Below are 9,636 nucleotides of genomic sequence, written 5' to 3'. Positions count from 1 at the left end.
AGTCAGCCTGACCTCCTCACTTGTTCTTGATGCCTCTTGAAGCAGAAGTTCTTTGTAGGATGTGGGGAGCTCCTGAGCCCAGGTATGTGTTCCTCAGTCAGGGAGGGAAATGCTCTCTCTGGGACTCAGTGCTCTGCCACTGTCAGATTTGCCAGATGTCCTTGAGCAACTGGTGCACCCCCCAGCAGCCTGCTTGCTCCTGCTGGGTGTCTGCATGGTTCTCCCCAAAGCCTGGGGAGAGGGGTCTCTGGGGAGAGGGCTTTTCTGCCCAGGCCAGAAAAGCATTTCTGAGGCAGAAGGAGCAGTACTGCAGCTTCCTAGTAAAAGCAGCCCTGGCTAATGTCCCATTACTCCTGGCAGTCACATTGGCTTCTGCACTTTTAATGCAAGACCAGCTTTACAGGTCATGCTACAGACCTCTTAATGGGCAGGGACAATGATATAAGTGGCCCCTTTGCCAGCCCTTTTATAATCCATTATAATGTAATTGCAGACCAGTCAGCTTCACATCTGTTTCTTGCTCAACTTGAGCATCATTTTTGAGGGCTGATGTTGAATAATGATGAAGTCGCTATGGTACAAAAATTTCAATGTGCAAGAATAACCTTGATAACGAGGCACCTCCTTGTTTCTCTGTTCAATGCAAAACTAGCCAGTGCTGTTGCTCTCCAGTGTTATGCTGCCAGTGCTGTTCCTGTGTTCCCATTGCTGCAGCATTTGCGTTACCTGGTGATCCCAGTGTTAGATGTTGCTGGGAAGTATGGGAACTTTGCAGCTCTAATAAACAGCCTCCTGGGTTTAATGCTGAGCTGTGCTATTAGTGGGTCTGTTACCTGTGGCTGGAAGTGATTAGAAAATGAGAGGAATGGTCTTCCTGAAAGTGTGTGTGTATGTGTGTGTGTGGGGGGATATATGTTAATTTACTAGAAAGCGTTGAAGCAAAGACTCAAGTTGAACCCCCCCATATCTTGAATCAAAACATGCAAGGCCACACTTCAGGGCAGGCAGCTGTAATAAGCTGTGTGCCTAACAGCCCCCTCAAACGAGGCTGTCAGCACTTGTCACCTCTGAAGTCTTCATGGGTGATATAGTGTGGTGATTCACAGCAGTCAGATTTTCATGAAGGGGTACAATCCCAGGGGGGGTTAGGAGGGTTTGAGGACAGGGATTAAAAAAAAATTAATTAAAAAGAAATCTATGGAACTACTAGAAATCAGTGATAAACAGGCTTCCAAGCTCTTGTCTGAGCACTGGGATTTCTTGGGCTCTCAGGTGAACATAGTTTGGAGAGAAAAGGCAGTTGCTTCAGGTCTGGGTTTTGTCCTGTTTGGCATTAGCTCAGGCAGACCTTGAATCAGGCCTAATTGTAAAGGTCTCGAAACAAGGTCGCTGCTGTGTTGTGCCCTGTGCTGTGAGAGTTGGTAAGGGCAAATACTGACAGCCAAAACAGGTGAGTTGTGTGGCTCCTATGGGTGTCTCTTGCAGTGCCTGGTACTGAGCAGATTGATGAACCCTGTTCATGCCTCCCATTGAGTGCAAAACTGTCCCACCCTGCACCCAACGTAATTGCTGAGTCCCCAGAGGAGATTAAACTCCTTTAGCCAACCAGATATTTAGCAAAGCTGGGATCTACTGCCAATCTATTTATTGGGTAACCTCTATTCTCATAGCATAGCTATCTACCCAATGGTAAAAGAAATACTGAATGGTGTTTAGACTCTGCTGGACCAAATTGCTGTAAATTCGACTGTAGCATTATATTGCTTATAAAATATGCAGAAAAACCATAATGGGCATACCCTCATCTAGTGTTAATTTAAAATACGTGTAACTGCGTACAATTACCATAAAGCTCTCAGACATAGGATTCTGCTCATCTCCTAAATGTGCTGATAACAAAATTAGGAAGATTTATGGGGCCAAAATGACTTGGCAATTGCTTTTAAGGCTTTTCATGTGCCTTTTAGAATCCTAGATTGCAGGTAACAGGGGCTGAACTTGATGTTTCAAGGCCAAAACCAGCACAGAGGTTCCGTGAGTCCCAAGACAAAAAGATAAACTATCCTTTTCCCTCCACAGAGCTGGCAGCAAAGAAATCTGCTGGCACGTCTCCTGGCCTCCTGGCAGCTCGCTGCTGCCCAGGTATGGACTGTGGCTTGATGGATAGCAGATGAAACAAGAAACCTATTTATCAATTTAAAAGTAAGTCCAGCTTTTCCAGATGGAGGTCAGGGAATCCTCTGTGATGCTGATAATGTGGAATCAGCCATGCTATAAGTCCTGTTACCAAAAGCTAGCCCCAGTGCAGGAGCACGTTGCAAGTTTTCAGGCTCAGTATCAGAGTTTGCTTTGTGGTGGAAGCCTCTTCCCTCATCACCCTGGCGTTGGTTTTTCCACCAGGAAACTCCTGAAGAGCCTGGTGGTGACAGAAGAGGAGTGTCACCTCCAGCGGGATGGCAGGCAGGAGCAGAACATCCCTATCTTGTGTGTCATTACCCAGCCCACATTCAACCAGCTGCACTACATGGTCTGTGACATGGCCCTGCAGCACCCAGTCCGCTATGGTAAGTGGGAACGCAAGGGCTGGAAGTGAGCTGCCGCTGTGGGAGGGTGCTTTATGCAGGCAAAGTCCTCATCTGATTCACTGGTCTGGAAAAAACACCCCTCTTCTTTCCTTCCCTGTGCTCTCTATGTTAGAGAAATATTCCCTCAGTTATACCTTTAATTCTCACTGATGTAACACAATTGGGTTAATTCTTGTCCTAGGCTTTGATTAGTTGTCTCAGAAGTTTATCCCTCGGTCAGGGTCTGTGTCCTGGGTAAGCCCATCACAGAATGTTAGGGATTGGAAGGGACCTTGAAAGATCATCTAGTACAGTGCCCCCACTGGAGCAGGAACATCTAGATGAGGCTACACAGGAATGTGTCCAGGCGGGTTTTCAATGTTTCCAGAGAAGGAGACTTCACAGCCCCCCTGGGCAGCCTGTTCAGTGCTCCGTCACCCTCACCATGAAGTTTCTTCTCAAATTTAAATGGAACCTCTTGTGTTCCAGTTTTAACTCATTACCCCTTGTCTTACCAGTGGTTGTCACTGAGAAGAGGCTGGCTCCATCCTCATGACACTCACCTTTTATATATCTGTAAACATTAATGAGGTCACCCCTCAGTCTCCTCTTCTCCAAACTAAAGAGACCCAGCTCCCTCAGCCTTTCTTCATAAGAGAGATGCTCCACTCCCTTCATCATCTTTGTTGCCCTACGCTGGACCCTCTCCAGCAGTTCCCTGTCCTTCTTGAACTGAGGGGCCCAGAACTGGACACAATATTCCAGATGTGGTCTCACCAGGGCAGAGTAGAGGGGGAGGAGAACCTCTCTGGACCAACTAACCTCCCCCCTTCTAATACACCCCAGGATGCCATTGGCCTTCCTGGCCGCAAGGGCACAGTGCTGGATGAATATTTTCTTTGTGTATCAGATTCCTGTGTGCTTTGTGTTCCCCTCACACAAACTGTACCAGCACAGTTCCCTTTGGCCCTGCTGTGCTAACACGAGCTTCAGCTAGCTGCTGGAAAGCCATGGGCTTCCCCTTGGCTGCAGCCCTGGACCATTAGCTAGCTGTGGCTGCAAGGGTCCTGCCCACTGAGGAGCAGGCTGGATTAAAACCTGCTCACTCCAAGCACTTCTGTGGGCAAAGGCAAAGCCTCTGGAGGCAATTTTAGGGTGTCAGAGGTAAGGAAGTGGCACAAGTCTCTAATTTTTTTGGCTTTTCAAAGGCAATTCTCTGAGTTATATTGAGCTCTGATGGGTTACAGCCAACTGGCCATGACTGGCTGCGACCATCAGATGGCAGATCAGCCAACATAAAACAACCTTCTGTCGCTGTCATGTCTCTCATCACTGGCTCAGATTTTGATAGCCTTACTGTTTGCCCATGATGGCAGGAATAAAGGAAATAAGACCCAAGAAATGTTCCTTTTGGGACTCAAACATCCTGCCAGGCAGTGTGAGGAAAGCTGCTTGAGGGTTGCCTGTGTGCTGTACTCTGTGGCTAAACAGACATACCTCTAGGCATTAACTAGGCTTGACAGCATCTGAGCCATATGGACAACCCTTGAGGAAACTACATGGCTCCCTGACCAGCCCTTCTGAAGGTTCAGACCTGCCAATGCCCCATCAGGGCAGACAAGGAGAAATGTCATCCATTTTTCTCCCAATACCAAGAAAAAACCCAAGCAATAAGAGTCTGAATTGAACTGTGCTGAGTTTTCCGTGCCCTGCATAAATCCTCTGATCTGATTAGTGCTGTTCTTTGGGGACAATGGTGTAAAGAGTTTCCCAAGCACTGTCCAGTTTCCATGCTGTATGAAATTGATACAAAGGCAACTTGCTTTCCTTTTGTGGTCCCTGTCATGCTGTTCCCTCTTCTTTTGTCCCCTTTCCAAGTATCCTTCTGCTTAAGTTAACAAAGTTAACAACCTTCATGTGCTCTCTCTCTGAATTTGCCTCCTGTAAATTCAATTACATGTCACTAACTTCAATGTGTGTTCCCATTTTGTAGATACCTACATATGACCGTGGTATTTTGGGAAGGGGAGAAGTGGAACAGTGTGACTTGAAGGATGCTGTTTGTGCCTGTAAATTAGATATGCTCCTGGAAGGACAGGGTTCAGGTGTCCATTTATACACCCTTTCCTCTGCAGGGGACAAGGTTTGGCCCACCTGCCTCATCCACAAGGATGAAGACTTCCAGGCTGGGACACTGTGTGTGGCTGGGGCAAGGTATCTGAGGGTGAGCCAAATGGTAGGGTCTTCTGGTCACAGTTGCAGGAATAGAGAGTAACAGATAAGGGAAAGGAGACACTTTATTTTCAGAAATAGAAATGCAAGAGAAGGTGACTTCTGCCAGATGGAAAATTCAGGTACCCCTTTGCTCATCAGGTCTCCTCTGCCTGTCAGAGCGCCGGCCCCTATACGGACGTGCAGATCAGCATTTTCCTGCACTGTGGGACCTTGGAGAACATTAGGGAAGGTTGCACTTTGCAGAACTGCTGTGCATATTCATGCATGCATATCAGAGCCGCTCAGAAGCAGAGCTGTCCTTACAAGATTTTACAAAAGTGACAATAGTTCTCTTGCATGTAAAAATGTATATTATTTTTTTATACTCCTCTAGATATCAGGAATTTGTTCCCTCAGAGGAATTGCACTTGCTTGGGTTTGGTGGATTTTGGAGGAGATGGGAATGTCTGTGAATGTCGCTTTTTATTTTCATGTTCCCAGTGGTTTGGGGCTCATCCACAGCAGAAGAAACAGAGGAGACTTGCCTGTCCTCCACTCTCCAGCAGCCCTCCCAGGAGAGAGCATACCTGTCTCCCAACCAGGGCTGATCTCTCATGCTAGCAGCTTGCTGAAGGCCTTGTCCTGGCCCCTGAAAATCTCCAGCCCTGTAGCAGGAGGATGCTTGAGAGAAGAAAGTGATCTCCATTGTCCAACCAGCAGAGGACTGACATGCTTTGACCTTGTTTAGTGGCACTTCTCTCTGCACTGGCAGAGGGTAAACCAATGCATTACCTGACTAGCTGGGTGGCTGTGCTTGGTGATCCCAAACTGCCTCAAAACCAGGTGGGCAAATGGTGTGGGACCCACCCCAGTGACTTGTGCTGGGGTGTTGGGGAAGGTGTGGATGTGGCTTCCAGGAGTCAGAGCTGCTGGCTGTCATTTGGTCAGAGGGGTGAGCTGTCTTGCAGGTGCTGGATGTGGCCTGACTGCCCCCACAGCAACTGGGGCACTGGGTCCTGTGTGTAGGAGCTGGAGTTGCCCCTTACCCACAGTCAGACCTTCAGTGTGCTACTGAGAGGCATCAACCTGCTGCTGGTGTGGGGCTTCATGCTGGCTTTCCTGATGGTGGGAGGGACATGTGTGGTAACAGCTTGTCTGCCCTGGCTCCCACTGGGCAGTAGGCTAGTCATGTCCACCTGCAAACCTTCTCCTCTCCTGGGGAGAAAAGGAAGCAGCAGCGCTGACAGTGCTGTCAGCACTTCACTGAGCAAGGGCTTTACAAGGAGTTTCAGGATAACAAAGGCAAGGAGAAGTCTTTGGATGTGGGTAGGAGACTGGAGCGTGACTGCCTCTTTGTCTAGACCTGTCCTGGTCGTTGCTAACAGCAGGACCTCCATCTCTGCATGCAAGTGCCACCACCTTTGCTGAAACCAGGAGAGACTTTGAGTGGTGGGGATTCAGGCAATGAGCAAGGGAGCCTGGCATGGGAAAGGCTGCCAGGAGGCTGGAAAGAAGGCAGTTCTCACCTCTCTATCAGTGTCCCCTTACACACATTCAAGCTTTCTGATATAGCTTTACTCAGCTCCACTGGGCAATGGGCTGCAATAGAGGAGATTGGTCAGTGCCAAACCCTCCTGTGCTGGTCTTAACAATGTGAGTTAGTCCAGCAGAGGGTTACAAAGATGATTAGGGGACTGGAGCATCTTTTTTTACAAGGAAAGGCTGAAAGTGCTGGGTCTGTATAGCCTGGAGAACAGAAGATTGAGAAGAGATCTTATAAATTCTTACAAGTATTTTAAGGGTGGGTGTCAAGAGGATGGGACCAGACTATTTCAGTGGTGCCAAACAACAGGTTAAGGGGCAATGGGCACAAACTGAAATGCAGGAAGTTCCTTCTGAATATTTGGAGAAACTTTTTTTCTTTGAGGGTGTCAGAGCACTGAACAGGCTGCCCTGAGAGGTTGTGGAGTCTCCTTCTCCGGAGACATTCAAAACTTTCCTGGACTTGTTCCTGTGCCACCCGCTCTGGGTGAACCTGCTTTAGCAGGTGGGTTGGACCAGATGATCTCCAGAGGTCCCTTCCATCTCCAACCATTCTGTGATTCTGTGAGTGGGGCCACTCTTGCCCTGCCCTAGGGAAAGCTGCTGACCAGGCTGTCACTAGTCCCCTTGGGGTGTACTTACAGGAATATTTTTTAGCCAAACTGTAGCTTGGGAAGTTCCTTGCCCTTTGTCATACCTTGTGTGAATATTTTCAAAGCAGTTCTGCACCTGTTAGTGAAAGAGCTTTAATTTTTACATTTTTTATGGAAAAGGGGGGTTTGTGTATGGGGAAGGGCAAGGTGCCAAACTGCAAGGCATATCAGAGCTTGGATTGGTGCATTTTAGATTAAAGAAGCACAGCTGAATGAGCAGGGACAGTGCCAGGTCTCCGTGACTGGGGAGAAGCAGGCAAGGTTGTGTTGGCTTCTGTGTTAAAGCTGGTAAGTCATGCAACACTGCCAAAGGTTGGTGCTGCTGGTACAGGAACAAATGGCACCTTTCTCCTCTGAAGGAAAAGCAGAAGGCTACTCAAGCTGCCCTCTCTCTGGCTGAATGCAGCCCTTCCAGCTTGGTGAGGTGTCCCTTGAGTGCTGCATAGCAGTCCTGCTCTAATAAAAGCTTGCTTTGAGCACTTGCCAGCTTGCAATGGCTGTTGTGCTCCTGAAACAGCATGTGGGATTGATCAGGGGTTATCTCCTCATCAAATACAACTTTGAATGGGAAGAGGGGCACTATATTAAGTGCTGTGGTTTTAGTGGCTTATCAGAAGTGCCTTTTATAGGTAGGCACAGGTCTAGTGACTCCCTGCTTCCCACTTGTATTTTTCTCTACAGATGATTACAGGGCTAATACAAGTTATTAAAGAGATAGTGTTATTTCTGTCATAGCCATCAAAGTTGAAGCATTTGTATTAACTAATACCCAACCTATTATGGCTTCGCTAGGGATCCTTAATGATCGTGCTTTCAAAGGGGAACTGTCTGCAGTTAAGATGCCTCTTAATTGGGAAAAGTAACTGCAAGGAGCAGAAGCCACATGGCTACAAAGTGGGTGCATTACCCTTTGCAAAGCAGAGCTATTGGGATTCGAGCAGACCAAATGCCCATAGCAGATGAAGGAAAGGCAGATGTAAAAGTGGTGCTTCATTAAAACGGAGCTTGGAGTAGACATGTCAGCTCTTAGCAGGCTGAATGAGTGCAAGCCCCTGTGTTGGTGGGATAGGTTCCAAAAGTTTGGGGATTTTTTAAGTAGGACTTTGGGAAAGAAATAATGTGCTCTCAACTAAGGCTTCTCTCAGCCACATATCAAGTACTTAGTGTTTGAAACAACTGCCATGCTGTAGCCCATGCCTTGACTGGCAGTGCTTGTTCTGAGGTATCCCGTACAGCTCTGTCCTCTCCCAAGCTGCTGTACCAAGTCCTCTTCCTGTGCCAGCGGAGTGCAGTTCCCAATGTGTCCTTGCTCTTTGGAGAAAGTGGCCATATTCAGTATACGCAGGCTTTGGGGGATAACTACCCTGACAACAGGTAACTGATGTAGTAGCCAAATTGGTGGGTATTCCTTGAGGCACCCACCCAAGTGTTTCCCAGGGATCCAGCCTGTGCTGCTCCCAGCAGTGTCAGTATGATGGGGGTTATGTGTTTTCTGCAATGAAAATCCCCAGCTACACTTGCTGGGCAGGATAATGCTGTGGGGGAAGGAAGACAGTCTATTTGTGATACAGATTCTGCATGAGCCACATTCCTAAAATGGCTGTAGCTGTCTAGAGATCTGTTCTACCCTTTATCCTTTTGTCTGGCCGTATCAGTGTCACCTGGCACAAAGAAGCTTTCAGCCCCTGAGAGAGGCAGGGGAATGTGATGGACTGAGCCGGCAGTGTTAGTCACACAGCACAAAGCTGTCGCTGCTGTAAGGTAGCATCAGTCCCCACCTAGTGCTGAGCAAATTCACAACAGTCCTCTGCTTTTGGTAACTCTTCCCAGATGGCTTATGCTAAGGGGGAAGATAATAAAATTTACCAGGTGGAGCTGGTGACATCAGTTGACAGCTCCTGCTGTGTGCTTGTAGGAAAGCAGTCACTGAAGCCTCCCAGCCCATGGTGGGACTGACAAGGGCTAAGCTCAGCCATGCAGATACATGCCTTTACTATTGCTTGCTTCTAGCCTGTGCACCTCGAATACAACAGTTCCAGAGGACAAAATCATCCTGATACACTTCACCAAATTAGATGTGGAGTACCCTGTTGGATGTGACTGTGTCTCTCTATTCAAACAGAAGAAAGCTGATCAGTAAGTCTGTGTGCCCTGGAGCGAGGGCTACTGGGTGTAGCTTCTTGTAACTCATTGTCACAAAAAACCCCAACAAATCTAGCTGGCTTCTGAGAAGCCTTTTATATTTTGCACTATGAATCTAAAGAGCTAGAGACAACACCCAAACGGGGCAGGGCAGGTGGGACTGAGGGATGTGTTCCTGTTTGTGCTGGCATGGTGGGTGTCTCAAAAATGTCTTTCAGCCATATATAATTCTGTGCCCTCTCTGCCTCGTCTCCAATATTACATATTTTATGGACCCTGGGTATCAGAAGAGACAGAGCGCTTAGCCTTTCTCAGCTGGTGTGTGTCCAGACAAGCTTCTGATGTGTCAGCAGAGCCAGCAAATGTCATGTGCATTGGAGACACATCTCCAGAGGCCTGGTCTTCCTTGGTTCAAAATTGGTTATATGGTCCAACAAGCATGCAGATTACTGCGTAACTGTACAGATGAGACTTAAAAGAAATGTGGCCTGTTGTCCCTCTGTAAGGTATGCTTAATATGG

This window comes from Nesoenas mayeri (assembly GCF_963082525.1).
Source record: "Nesoenas mayeri genome assembly, chromosome: 1".
NCBI lineage: Eukaryota > Metazoa > Chordata > Aves > Columbiformes > Columbidae > Nesoenas > Nesoenas mayeri.
The sequence above is the reverse complement of the archived record's forward strand: the minus strand, read 5'-3'. Positions refer to the sequence as shown.